General features: G+C 35.3%; 1 protein-coding gene across 8 annotated transcripts in view; it reads right to left on the reverse strand.

The window, feature by feature from the left end:
- The window catches only part of DMD (dystrophin), a 2,485,149-nt gene that overhangs the window by 1,128,921 nt on the left and 1,341,337 nt on the right, over positions 1-14,891 (reverse strand). The window lies entirely within an intron of this gene.

The raw sequence follows: 14,891 nt of genomic DNA on the forward strand, positions 1-14,891 counted from the left end.
TATTTTTTGGATCAAAATAAAATTATCTCATTAAACTCTATCAATTTCAGTCATATCTTGACCTAAAAGCGTCTATTCATTAAGATCCTCAAGCATTCAGGATGATAGATGTAACTTATACGTAGGCTTACATGCAAAAAATCTACCAACTAACTGATATAGTAGTCTAAAACAGATGATGAGTGTTGTCTTCCTTTATCCTTCCTGTTTCATTGTATCCACTAACATTTTAAATTGGAATGCTGAAGGAATTTAGTGCAAGGTAATATGTTAACATCTCATATGAAAAGAATATTAAGAAGGAAGCATTTGGTCATGTTCTGGTCACAGAAGAGACTGAGGCAGAAATTATATGAGTCAAGGCTTTATGTTTACCCTGAGACAGTTGCACATAACAATCACTTGTGGCATTTAAAAAAAAAAACAGCAATAAAACACTGATTTTGGGTCCCCAATCTAGACCAATTAAATCAGTATCTTTGGAGGTGGGATCCTTACACTGGTATTTTTAAAAGCACCCAGATGATTCTAATGTACGGTCAAGGTGAAAAATATTGTATATTGTTAAGTTTTGAAGTTTTATGGGGTTCATGATCTACTGGGTCTCCCCATCCAAACAGGCATTTGCCAGCACGAAAAAAAAGCCATCCTGAAGATTCCTGGCTGTGGAGCTGCCTCACAATACAGTAGTCTGTCAAACTTCTCTGAGTCCTACTCTTAAGATGCAATGGTTATAGTTTTGAATACCTTGAGGATCTTCTCAGATCTCTACCTCCATTTAGGAACTTTAAATAATTTTAGAACCCAAATAATTCCACAATTCCCTATTGTTTTACTGGGAAAGGAATGGAATTCACATTTATTAAACATTTACTATGAACCAGGCCCTAGGCTCTGTGCTTTCACGTATCGCATTCCACTGACTCCTACAAACCCCCCTGCAACATAACAGTTATTACTTCCATTTCCCACTGGAGAAAACTGAGATGCTGAGTAAGTTACCAAAAGATAAATAGACATTAAATGGAAGAGAGGGAATTCTAACTCAGATCTCTCTGGTTTCAGTGGTGTCTTTTACCACTTTACATTAAATTTGCTGGGATTTCCTTTTTTCAAGATGAATTTTCACCAAGTTAAACAATTCAACGTGATAGTTGTAGGCCTCTTTTTCCTATTTTTTCTTCTTTGTTTTCTTCCAATATTTAATTATATATCTACATGTACATTGCATTCTATCAGATATTGCATTTAATGATTAACTGTATTTTCACCTTAAAAATATCTAAAACAGACAGTATTTTGGTAGCATAAAAAAGGTAGCCAATGATAGCCAAAAGAGGCAGTCTCTATAGCTAGCTTATAAAAAAGAATTCTACCTTTAATAAATAATGGCATTCTAGAGTTGATCAAATATGATATATCCATGAGCCACAAAATTATCTTGGAAATGTTTGCATATTTAATAATAATTTTGTTTTCATATGTTTTCAGTGCTAATACACAAAACATGACTTAAGAATACATCATAAGAATTTATTCCCTTTAAAAAAGAATTGTACATTTTATATGTCTTACAGGCACTTGAATCACTGGAGTCAAAGAGTTGTTAAATGAGAATCTAAAACACAATGAATCATAGTTGGCATTGTTCCATCTTAGTGAGATTGTAGTTGATTTTAGTTTTCATTATATGTATTTTTATGTTGTCAAGTTTTTCTGCAATGTGCATTTCATACTTTGAATATTCAGAAAAAGTTATTAAAATTTGTTTATTTATTTATTTTAAATTGAACTATAGTTGATTTACAATATTATATTAGTTTCAGGTATACAACCCAGTGATTCAATATTTTTGTAGACTATACTCCATTCAAAGTTATGGCTGTATTTTAAATAATGGCCATATTCCCTGTACTGTACAATATATCCTTGTTACTTATTTATTTTATACATAGTAGTGTCTCTTAATCCCATACTCTTATTTTGCCTCTCCCTTTTCCTTTCCCCACTGGTAACCACTAGTTTATTCTCTGAATCTGTGATTCTCTTTCTGTTTCATTATATACATTCTTTTATTTTTTTAGATTCCACATATAAGAGATAACAGAGTGATAACATAGATAACATCTTTCTCTGTCTGACTTATTTCACTAAGCATAATACTTTTTAAAAGGCAGTCTCACACACAGACAACTAACATCTCCAACTATCTTCCTGCCACCATAGTTTGGGAAACAGGCAGAGGCTAACCAGACCACAGAGGAGTTGTCATTTGGTCATAATTTACCATCCCACCTTTGTAGCAGTCATCAGTCCCCTTCTTACTTTTCTTTTTTCCCAACCCAATCACCAGATTTACCCTCTTGCCAACCCTTTTAGCTACTGGGAGGTGACTGTTTCTCCAACATCTGTGCTATAAATACTCTTCATTCCAGGCTGCTGCAGATGTGTCCCTACACCACTCACTGCACTGGCAATTACCATCTTCCACCAGATTCCACAAAGCCTCCTCCCATCCAATCCCTCGTCTTCTTCACGGTTTATCTATCCTCTAAATTCTCCACGAGAAGAAAACCATCAGCGCCCATACAGTTGATCATGGTACCCCTTAGTTCTGCAAGACAAAGTTGGAGATAGGAAGAGAAGGGAAACAGTCTGAGAGCTCAGGTTTCTCTACTTACATCTGTGTTCCAGGCCCACAAAAACGAGACAGGATGGAGTTACCAGCCAGAAAGGACTCTCTGCAGTGCCCCCATGCCCTGCTACTGTCTCAGGATTTCGTGACTTTGCACATTAGTCCAATATTCCTGAAATGTCCTCCTTCCCTTTGCTCCCTTTTCCCCAGCTCCTGCAATCTGAACCTTTTCATACTTAAAGACTTGATCTGAACTACTTATAATGTCACTTTATAAATATCTAAATATAGAATATTCACTAGAGTCTGCAACTGCTAAAACTTCGAAAACTGTAAAGCTGATTTAATTTTATTATTAAAATTAATGTTAAAATAAGTAACTCTATTCAAACAAAATATTAAATAAAAGCATGCACTTTACATGTGATGACATTTAATGTGAGTAATAATATTTTAAATTCCATTTCAAGCATCACGTAAAAATCTTAAATATACTTTCCAGCATTTTAATACGCATTGTTAACAGCCAAGTCTAAATCTATTCTTGAATTTACTATGTAAAGTTTCATTTTTTATCATGACTACTTATAAACTTAAAACTCTTTCCCACCAAGGAACATTCCAAATGAATAGATATAAATTTTGCTAGTTTTGCAATGTTACATTTATAAATTTAATCTCTAATCACTCACTATGCTCCCTAAATTCCTCTCATTCCATTAACTGGATGGTCCATGACTGAGGAAAAAGGCAGCAACAACCAGAAACACATAGAGATGTTAAAAATAGCATTCAGGGAAAGAAATATTAGTTTTTCCCTCTGTATTATTACAAGGGGAAAAAAAAAGTTGCTGCCTTTTTTCCTGGCAGTAAGAGGAAATGTAGACCCAACTAAATAAAAAACAAAAAAATGTCAGTATAAACATATGGATAATAAATCAAGTGATTTTAAAATTTTGCAAATATTAAAATCCTCATTCACTATGCAAGCAGTATTTAAAATTACACTGCTGCTTCATTTATGTGCAGCATAACTTATTTCCTGCTGTTCTAAATCAAGTTAGTCAGATTATTCTCGAGCATAAATTACATTTAGGGAATAATTTAGGAACTTTGGGACGTACTTTAACACTTTCGGGCCATTAAGGTGATGCTCAATTCCATGAAATAAATTTAAATAAATAACACCCTAGTAGCCTTCTGACATATCCATTGTGGCTTTATACTTAAGGTCTGCAAACTCAGCACTGGGCTGCTGAGTATTTCCTTCTACTTATTTCATCTTTGATTAGGCGAGTGGGAGGGCTCTTGGCGAAAGTCTCATGGTCCAAACTATAGCAGCTGATAAATAAAAGTTAAATTCGTCATTTGCCTCAAATCATAGTACCTAACTCACCTTCCCACACCCGCACTCCCCGATCCCTGTTTCCCCAGTAATCAAATTATTTAATAAAACCTAAGTATACTAGCAGTACTGAAGTATTTCCTACAGAACGTGGCTCACTCTGGGGAACTCTTCCATGGCTTCAACTTTCCTCACCCCTCTCGTACCCCTTTTAAATCTTACTCCTAAGATTTCTAGACAAAAGTCAGTTCTCTCATGCCTAATTTATATACTGAGCCTAGATCCATGCATGTATAATTAGACTCCACTCCAGTTGGCTGTCTCACTGCAACCACTCACTGGACACAGGCTTATACCTGAAACCATGACCTTGCCTCCTCACACAGGTTGCCTAGGGTGGAATCATGGCTCCACCATCTACTTTGTGGCCTTGGGCAAGTAAGTGACCTCTCTGAAAAGTTATTATAAAAGTAGTATCTCCCTCCTAAGGCTAATTTTGAGGGTTACATATATGAATGTATTTAAATTTCTTAGAACAGTAATTGGTAGGGTTCAACAAATATGAGCAGTAGTTTTTGTTATTATTATTCTGTCTCTATTTGCTTAGGTTTTCAAATGCAAATCAAATCACCAGTATAGAATCCAAGCCATGTCATTGTCTCTCTGGTGGGGAATCAGATGTATAAGAAACAAGTTCATTTTCAGGATTTAAATTAATTAAATAGATGATGGAATTAGCTTGTTTACAGAAGCTGAATCACTACTCCAGCATAGAATCCATGGTTGACCATGCCTGGCTCTGACCACCCTATATATATATTTGTTTTTTAAACACCTTTTATTGTGAAATATAACTAATAAACAGAAGAATCTATACAATACCATGTTACCATAACCCAAGACAAAAAATTTTTTAAAAATCTCCAGCAGTCAGAAATCCCTCTTGAACCCCCTCCCAATCATTATCCCCTCTTTCTCCCACAATATAACCTCCATCCTAACTTTCGTGGTAATCATTTCCTTAGAAGTTTGTAATTTAAATATGCATTTCTAACAGTAGAGTTTGGCTGTTGTATGTTTTTGAACTTCTTATATATGGAACCATATAATATGTATTTTTTGGTATGATGGTTCATTTGCACAATACTATACACTTAAGATTAATCCATCTTTTTGCTTATATATTGCTGTATAATATTCCACTGTGTGATTTTCTTTTTTAACTGTTAATAAATATCTAGTTGTTTCTAGTTTGGGGCTACTATGATGCCGCTATAGGCATTCCTATAACTGTCTCCTGGAATGTGTACACAAGCATTTCTGTAGAGTATATACCTAGGAGTGAAACTGATGGGCCATCAGTCATGCATGCACATCTCTAATATTACCAATTAGTGCCAAATCATTTTTACCCCTAGTTGTAGTAGTGAATGAAAGTTTATACTCTTATTTACAATTTATAGTCCAAGTAGCAGTGTATGAGAATTCCAGTTGTTCCATATTCTCACCACCATGTGGTACTATCAGACTTTTAAATTTCAACTATTCTGGGTGGTATATAGTGATACCTTACTTTAGTTTTAATTTGCAAGTTCCTGACTACTAATGGGGCTGACAAAATCTTTCCATGTTTATTGGCCATTTGTATTTCTTATTTTGTGAAGATGACAAAAGTCTTGGTGTTATTGTGAAACATAACACACAGTTGTTATTTACTACAAAGTGATCATTCTATGAACACCATCCAGATCAAGATAGAAAACATTGTCAGCATCCCAGAAGCCCTCTTTGTGCCCCTTCTCACATTTCAAGAACTTCTCCCAATTTTCTACCAGATAGTCTGCTCTTAAAGATTTACAGGAATTCTTCATGATTATGGATATACACATTATATTATTTATATGTGTGTTCCAAATATTTTATCCCACTCTGTGACTTTCATTTTCACTCTCTCAATGTCGTCTTTTGATGTACAGAAGTTATTAACATACAATATAGTCCAGTTTATTATTTTATGATTAGTGCTTTATACATCTCTTTAAGAAATCTTCCATTACCCAATATTCATTTACAAATACGCCTTTACTTTGTTATAAAAGTTTTATTAATTTGCTTTTTCCCATTCATATCTATAATCCTCCAGTATTATATTTTTGTGTATAGTGTGAAATAGAATGTATATATATATTTTTCGCAGCAAGACATTCTGTTTTAATTTTTAAGGCAAGGCATACAAACAGAACAAAATAATGCTGTACAGTGGAAAAATAAAAGTGTGTGCTGTGAAAAATAAGCCTCTGTCCCACTTCAGACACCCCCCAACTCTGCTAGTTATTCTCTCATTGTAACTAAAACTTTTATAATTTGAAATATTTATAGAGCTGGGCAAAGAAATAAACAAATACAGTGTTTTAAAGTGAGCTTTCTCATTCAGTTTTATTGTTTTCAATAGATCCATTGTTAGCATTTTTACAGCTCTGGATTGACATTTTATTTTGTAACACCCAGTTTATTTCATCTTTATTCCTCTCTAGGTTGTGAGTCTGATTCTCAGGCTTCACCAGTTTGGAGTGGTTCTTTGATTTTGTTTCTCACAGTGGTTATAATACTGGAGTTTAGGAACTCGTTCTCAGGCCTCTATTCCCTCTCTCCACTGCTAAATTCTACACATTTTGTTTCCCCTGTACCTCACAAGTTTCCATTTATTGCCACATGAACAAACAGAAAAGACAGACCTTATTTGAACTGTATTACAGACTTACAGACATCAACACTTAATGTGACCCCTTTCCAATTACAGGGGACTCTTTTGCCATGTTTAAAGGAGACAGGGATATTTTTCCCTCAAAAAACAAAACAAAACAAAAAAACCTAGTTCACTTAGTTATTACAGGTGAACCTTTTGGGTTTGGATTTCCTGTCTGGACATTTCCCTATACAATCTCATTCACTCTTAAAGGTTCAAGTAACATCTACAGCAGGGGTTGGCAAACTTTATCTATAAAGTGCTTGAAAAAAATATTTTAGGCCTTGTTGGCCATGCAATCTTTTTAACAGCTACTCAGCTTTGCCATTGTAGCTCAACATCAGCCATAGACTGAATAAAAGCAAATGAGTTTGGCTAGATCCCAATAAAACTCTATTTACAAAAACAGGTGTTGGGCCAGATTTGGCCCAGGGGCTGTACTTTACCTACCCATCATCTATAAACTGATTACCACATAGCCCCAGGTTCTAGCCCTCACCTGAGCTCTATAACTAGCTGTTTTTTGTACTATCCTCACCAGAACATTGTATGTGAACCGCAAACATGACATGTTTACAATCCCTTATTTTCTCCTCTAAGTCTTATAATTTTAGTTAAGGATTTCCAAGCTCGAAATCTTGAGGTCATTCTTTACTCCTCCCTTTCTTTCTCACCATGCTTGCCTCTATATCTATCTCATCAATTCTAAACCACAAATGAGTCTTCAATTTGGCTTCTTCCCTCCAGCCCCACTTCCATAGCCTTTCTTGAAATCCCCTAATAACTTTTTCTCGCAATATCCTAACTAATTTCTCCCTATAGTCAGTTTCTGAGCACTCTCTAACCTATGTCTACACCGCCATCCCTTCTTCCTCTTTGGTTCCAACATGTACGTTCACAGACATTCACATAGCCCACAATGTATATATTACACTTTCAAACACCGAATATCTCAAAAACTTCCATAACAATCCACCCCCCCCTTTTACTCTGGGCCTTTTGCTATATCTTAGAATGCCACACCTCTGCAATGTCACTTTATTCTGTGAGGCCTGTCTCCCCTGAAATTAGTTACTTCCTCAGACAAACTCCCCTCACTGTGCAAAAACCTCTATTAACATACTACTTCATGTTCTAACTATGTATTTACAGAGCTGTCTTTCCCAGCAGACTATGAGCCTTTTAGAGAAAGGAATATACCTCATTCACCTTTGAATTCCTAGTACTAAGCAAAGTTCCTGGCACAGGATAAGTGTTTAAATCATTTTTAAAATGAATGAATGAATGAATAAAAGAGTTCATGAGTAATTTCCATGGGCTCCTTATATGTTCCATTTAGGAGCCATGAAGGCTTGGGTATATCACTTTACCTCTTTGAATCCAGGTGTCTCATGAATAAAGCCAGGATAATATTGCCTACATTACACAGCATTTTGATGAGAATGAATGTATGCTGTAAGCTATAGATAGCAATAACATTTTAGTGCTATTGTTGTTAATAAAAGCCTTTAGTAATCTGCACATTTTATAACATTGACACAGAATTTAGAATTTAAAAATATCTTAGCCTATATCAGAAATCATTTTCCAAATAGGTAAATATGTTCTCAGTGAACTGTAGATCTTAATAATAGAAAATAGAAAATAACTTTTAAATATAAATAATTTAGCTCAACACCATCCTAAAAAAGTAATACACTTTATATAAACTTGCCGACATCTAATTTAAGTATGAGGATGAATACTTACTTAAGAACTATGACTCTTTAATGGGAATGTTTCAAATAAAATAATATTGATAAAATTCACCTTACATCAAAGAACTCAATAGTGTTACCTTAAAAATAATGATAAAGTTAGATCAATGCTGACGACATTATTTGTAAAGGCTCACAAACACTTTACACCTAAAAATATTTCAAGAAATCTTAAAAGTCTTTAGACTTCTTAAGTGTTGGGTTTTTAAAAAATTTTGCTGATCTCTAATCGGGCACACATATCTGGATAGGATCTAAAATCGGTATTGTAGTAGTTTCTTTTTCCTACAAGTAGGCAGATTTGTGGAAAAGGAGGTTAAAATAGAAAAGTCTCATGGAAAACCTTGAGCCATTTTAAATAACGACTTTTTGAATTGTAAGTACACACAATATCACACATACACACTCATATATATATATATATATATATATATATATATATATATATGTATTCACCAAAATCAAGAACTTGACCTAAGTGAATATTAGGAGTTTGGGGGACCTTGATTAAGCATATTATTTTGGCTTAGGAAGAGACACCCTAAACATCCCTGAGATAAATTTAGAAGTACCCAAATAGGTGGGGTCCATATCTTCACCTACACTTGACATCTGATTACTTAATTAGTTAATTATAAAAAGAAAAGGATTTCTCAGGGTATATGCCCAGTAGTGGGATTGCTGGGTCGTCTGGTAGTTCTATTTTTAGTTTTTTAAGGAACCTCAATACTGTTCTCCATAGTGGCTGTATCAGTTTACATTCCCACCAACAGGGCAAGAGGGTTCCCTTTTCTCCACACCCTCTCCAGCATTTATTATTTCTAGATTTTTGATGATGGCCATTCTGCCCGGTGTGAGGTGATACCTCATTGTAGTTTTGACTTGCATTTCTCTAATGATTAGTGATGTTGAGCATCCTTTCATGTGTTTGTTGGCAATCTGTATATCTTCTTTGGAGAAATGTCTATTTAGGTCTTCTGCCCATTTTTGGATTGGGTTGTTTGTTTTCTTGATACTGAGCTGCATGAGCTGCTCGTATATTTTGGAGATTAATCCTCTGTCAGTTGCTTCATTTGCAAATATTTTCTCCCATTCTGAGGGCTGTCTTTTTGTCTTGTTTATGGTTTCCTTTGCTGTGCAAAAGCTTTTAAGTTTCATTAGGTCCCATTTGTTTATTTTTGTTTTTATCCCACTACGGGGCATATACCCTGAGAAAACCATAATTCAAAAAGAGTCATGGGTCGCAATGTGCATTGCAGCACTGTTTAAAACAGCCAGGACATGGAAGCAACCTAAGTGTCCATCGACAGATGAATGGATAAATAAAATGTGGCACATATATACAATGGAATATCACTCAGCCATAAAAAGAAACGAAATTGAGTTATCTGTAGTGAGGTGGATGGACCTAGAGTCTGTCCTACAGAGTGAAGTAAGTCAGAAAGAGGAAAACAAATACCAAATACTAACACACATATATGGAATCTAAAAAAAAAAAAAAGAAATGGTTCTGAAGAAGCTAGGGGCAGGGCAGGAATAAAGACGCAGATGTAGAGAATGGACTTGAGGACATGGGGAGGGGGAAGGGTAAGCTGGGACGAAGTGAGAGAGTGGCATGGACATATATACACAACCAAATGTAAAATAGATAGCTAGTGGGAAGCAGCCGCATAGCACAGGGAGATCAGCTCGGTGCTTTGTGACCCCCTAGAGGGATGGGATAGGGAGGGTGGGAGGGAGATGCAAGAGGAAGGAGATATGAGGATATACGTATACGTATAGCTGATTCACTTTGTTATACAGCAGAAACTAACACACCATTGTAAAGCAATTATACTCCAATAAAGACGTTAAAAAAAAGAAAAAGAAAAGTGTCTCTGATATTACTAATGTCTGTGGTATTCTACAAATCTCCTTTGTCTTTCTCTTTTACAAACATCTTTGCTGTAGTCCGAAGTCCCAGCAGGCCAATGACTGTGTAAAGGCTGCAGTATTTGACAGTTCTGTCATGTTGGAAAAATATTCAGGGTATGCTATTCCTGCACTGCTTGTGAAAAAAACAATGTAGAATTATGCTAATATTAACCTAAAAATTATGCAATTTCAAGGTCTTGATTTGGAACAATTAGCACCCTGTAAAAATACTCAAAGTAGTAAAAATAGTTTGCTATTAGTGAGCTGCAATGTTACCTTTAACATTAGGATATTTTGGAAAAATTAACTACAGAAACTGATTCAGCAGTCTAAATAAAATAATCTAAATTTCTTTAAAAGTTTAAGGTAAAATTCTTTTTGAGGACCTGATATATTCATGGATCTCCTTTACAAAATGTGAGCATTTAATTTAAATTTACACATCTTTAGAATATAGTCTCACATTCTGTATGAAGACATAGTTTCAATTTAAAACAGGCCATAGCATGGGCATATATACACTACCAAACATAAAATAGATAGCTAGTGGGAAGCAGCCACATAGCACAGGGAGATCAGCTTGGTGCTTTGTGACCATCTAGAGGGGTGGGATAGGGAGGGTGGGAGGGAGACGCAAAAGGGAGGAGATACGGGGATATATGTATATGTATAATTGATTCACTTTGTTATACAGCAGAAACTAACACACCTTTGTAAAGCAATTATACCCCCAATAAAAATTAAAAAAAACAAAAAAAAACCCAAACAAAATAAATAAATAAAACAGGCCATAGGGGACTTCCCTGGTGGTCCAGTGGTTAAGACTCTGTGCTTCCACTGCACAGGGTGCAGGTTCAATCCCTGGTCAGGGAACTAAGATCCTGCATGCTCACGTGGCATGGCCAAAAATAAAATAATAATAATAATAAAACAGGCCATAAAACAAGGAAGCTGTGCAGCTTATGAAGTTTGAAGACAGGTAAACATGGGTTTGATATTCTGCTTTATTGCTTAATAGTGCTTTGTAAAGTTCAGCAGGAGATTTAATTTGCTAGTTTTATAACTCTCATTTGTGAAATAGGCATGATAATATCTACTTCACAAAACTGTTATGAGGATTAGGAATAATATAGTAAAGTTTGTTAAGCACATAGTAAGTGCTCACTCAATGTTGGCAATAACAATAGTCATAATATCCAGATGTATATAAATATGAATATATAAATATTATATATATAAATAACCATGTGATATAAATGTAATAGCCATGCTCATAAAATATTATTAAAATTTCAAATATATATATGATCATTTTCTTTTCAATATATAACTATAAATGAAGAAAATATGTATGACTCCTTCTGTACATTTCCTCATTCACACACAAAAGGAGAATGATATCTTCAGGTAGATCTAGTATTCTTGTCGTTTAAGACTCAGACATTTCACTATGTGTAAAATGATTTTATTGCTGTTATAATTGAGCAAAACTAAACTACTATAGCACATGGAGTCATCTGTCTTTCCTGGTTTCTTTCTAAATGAGGGAGGGACAGTACCCTTGATTTGGCTACAAAATTAACTTCAATTGTTTTCTGCTAAGGCAGAATGAGAGGGGGGAAAAAAAAGGTGAAAATATTTTGATCTTCAGGGCAAATAATACATTTAGGTGTCATTATCTTCTCAAAAGTATTAAAACACAAATTCCAAATATGCAGGGTAAGATCAAAAAAGAGAAAAGTATGACATTTTCCTTCTTAGGCTACCAAAATGTTCATTTCCTCCATAGGCTGTTACAGCAAATCAAAATATACCACTTGAGATCAGCTTATAAAAGTGTCTCTTTTTTACATGGGCACTCATTTCTTTCAACCATTATTAAAAATAAAGATTAAGATTACTGTGTATCTTAGAATATATTTGGCATGAGAGCACAATAACACAAATATAAAAATAAAATTGAAACAATTAACTTTTCACTTAGCTTGATTCTACATGGGCTTATACAGTTTCGCCGGGACTATTACCTTCCACAAGGCTGCTTTTCCTATTAAGGTAGTTATAATTAACAAGAGCCCACACACACATAATGGTTATCATCTACCACATTAATGAACATATACAAGCTATTATTTTTCCTAATGTTTACTACATTTCATTTTTTTAACATCTTTATTGGAGTATAATTGCTTTACAATAGTGTGTTAGTTTCTGCTGTATAACAAAGTGAATCAGCTATACATATACATATATCCCCATATCTCCTCCCTCTTGCGTCTCCCTCCCATCCTCCCTATCCCACCCCTCTAGGCGGACACAAAGCACCGAGCTGATCTCCTTGTGCCATATGGCTACTTCCCATCAGCTAGTTATTTTACATTTGGTAGTGTATATATGTCTATGCCACGGTCTCACTTCATCCCAGCTTACCCTTCCCCCTCCCCGTGTCCTCAAGTCCATTCTCTATGTCTGCATCTTTACCGTAAGTTAACACATGTATATGGAATACATTTCACTTTATTAGAACCAATCTCAAAGTTTACGTAATTTAAAAAATTAATAGTGGCATTTATAATTGTCAGTTCATTCTAAAATAATTTTCCAGGGCTTCCCTGGTGGCGCAGTGGTTAAGAATCTGCCTGCCAATGCAGGGGACACGGGTTCGAGCCCTGGTCCGGGAAGATCCCACATGCCACAGAGCGGCTAAGCCCGTGCACCACAACTACTGAGCCTGCGCTCTAGAGCTCACGAGCCACAACTATTGAAGCCCGCGCGCGTAGAGCTGGTGCTCAGCAACAAGAGAAGCCACCGCAATGAGAAGCCTGCGCACTGCAATGAAGAGTAGCCCCCGCTCACCGCAACCAGAGAAAGCCCACACGCAGCAACTAAGACCCAACACAACCAAAAATAAATAAAATAAAATAAATAAATTTATAAAAAAATAAAATAAAATAATTTTCCAAAGAAAAAATATTCCCAGTTTACCACTGTAAGTTGGGCTTCAAACATGCAGAAATAGTACAATAGAAAAAGAACAAATTTAGAAGAGCCAAGTGGAGTTAACAGAGAATTAGTGTTAAAATTACACCAGACTAACATTTCAATTAGAAATAGCAAGGAGAAAATATCTAGGCTATCAGAGGTTGTAAGCAGTAAAGAAAATAAGAACCATGACCTATTTTGCTGGGAGTTGTATCCATAAGTCAAAGGGAAAGTGTCCAAAGGACTTTCTTATAAAGTTAGATAAGCAGTAATTAATTTCAAGGCAGATTTCTGGTTATGTATGTGTGTGTATATACATACATATATAACATACATATATGTATACATTTTATATAGACAAACATATGACAAATAAATATGCCAGGGGTACCTTGTTAGGAATATGACTGTGATGCTCATTTTAGTTGAGTCCGCTGATCCCATGCACATGTGGTGGACTCCCCCACTCCTACTCCCCAGGATGGATGTCCAGTGGGAGCAGACCAGTTCCAGCACAGCATCATGTAGGTAGGACACCTTTGCTTCAAATTCACTGAACTAAAATCTGACCCAACCCTAGCAAGTATAACTCAAGGAAACTTTCATCATATCTGACTTACTAAGTTATGAATATCATCATAAAAATCAAGCTCCTTTTGCTATTTCACATTCCATCTTATTAAAGGCACAAGTGTATGAGGAAAATATTCTTGGCATAAAACTACTATATGCATTAAATTTTTTCTTTCCTACACCTGAAGGCACATGTCTAAACCTGTAGGCGTTACTTTATTATTTAATTAGAGAAGATTCTTTTCTATCATTTTAGGAGTTTCATCTGAAATTTGATTAACATCAGTATATGCTGTGCTCTCAAGCGAGTAAATATAGTTTGTGCAGAAAGAGGAAAGAGTAGAAGCAAAAATTTTTTTAAAAATTTAATACATGTAAAGAAACAGAACTTCCAAGAAATAAAATATCCATGTTCACAGCCCACAGCCCATAAACGCACATGACGTATAGTATTTGCCTGTTTTATTTAACCATTAATTCATTCCTTTAATAAACATTTATTGAATGCTTAGTATTGGAGTTGTCAGAATGTTCAACTCAGGGGGTATTAAAGATGAAAAAAGATACTATCCCTGCCAATGAGAAACTCCCAGTTTAACGTGTGTATTAACTATTTTAATGAGGACATGTGCCAAAATTGTAACATATAAAGTACTTGCCCAGTGCACATCTCCTTGCCTTTCCGTTTCAAAGTACACTGGCTCAACTTTGAAATGCCAACACTTAGATTTCTCTACCTGAGGACTCCCTCTGGCTGCAGAAGTCTGCTTTGCCCACTTATATGGCAAGACAAAACTGCTCAGGAATTAACACCCCTGGAAGCAGCTCCGCAACAATAACTGATGGGAACTGATGTATAAATACCCCCAGCTCATCTGGCACCCTCAAGTGGGATAACTCTGAGGTATATCTTTTACACTGTCTCTCAAAGTTTCCTCA

Source organism: Balaenoptera borealis (assembly GCF_965194805.1).
Source record: "Balaenoptera borealis genome assembly, chromosome: X".
Taxonomy (NCBI): Eukaryota; Metazoa; Chordata; class Mammalia; order Artiodactyla; family Balaenopteridae; genus Balaenoptera; species Balaenoptera borealis.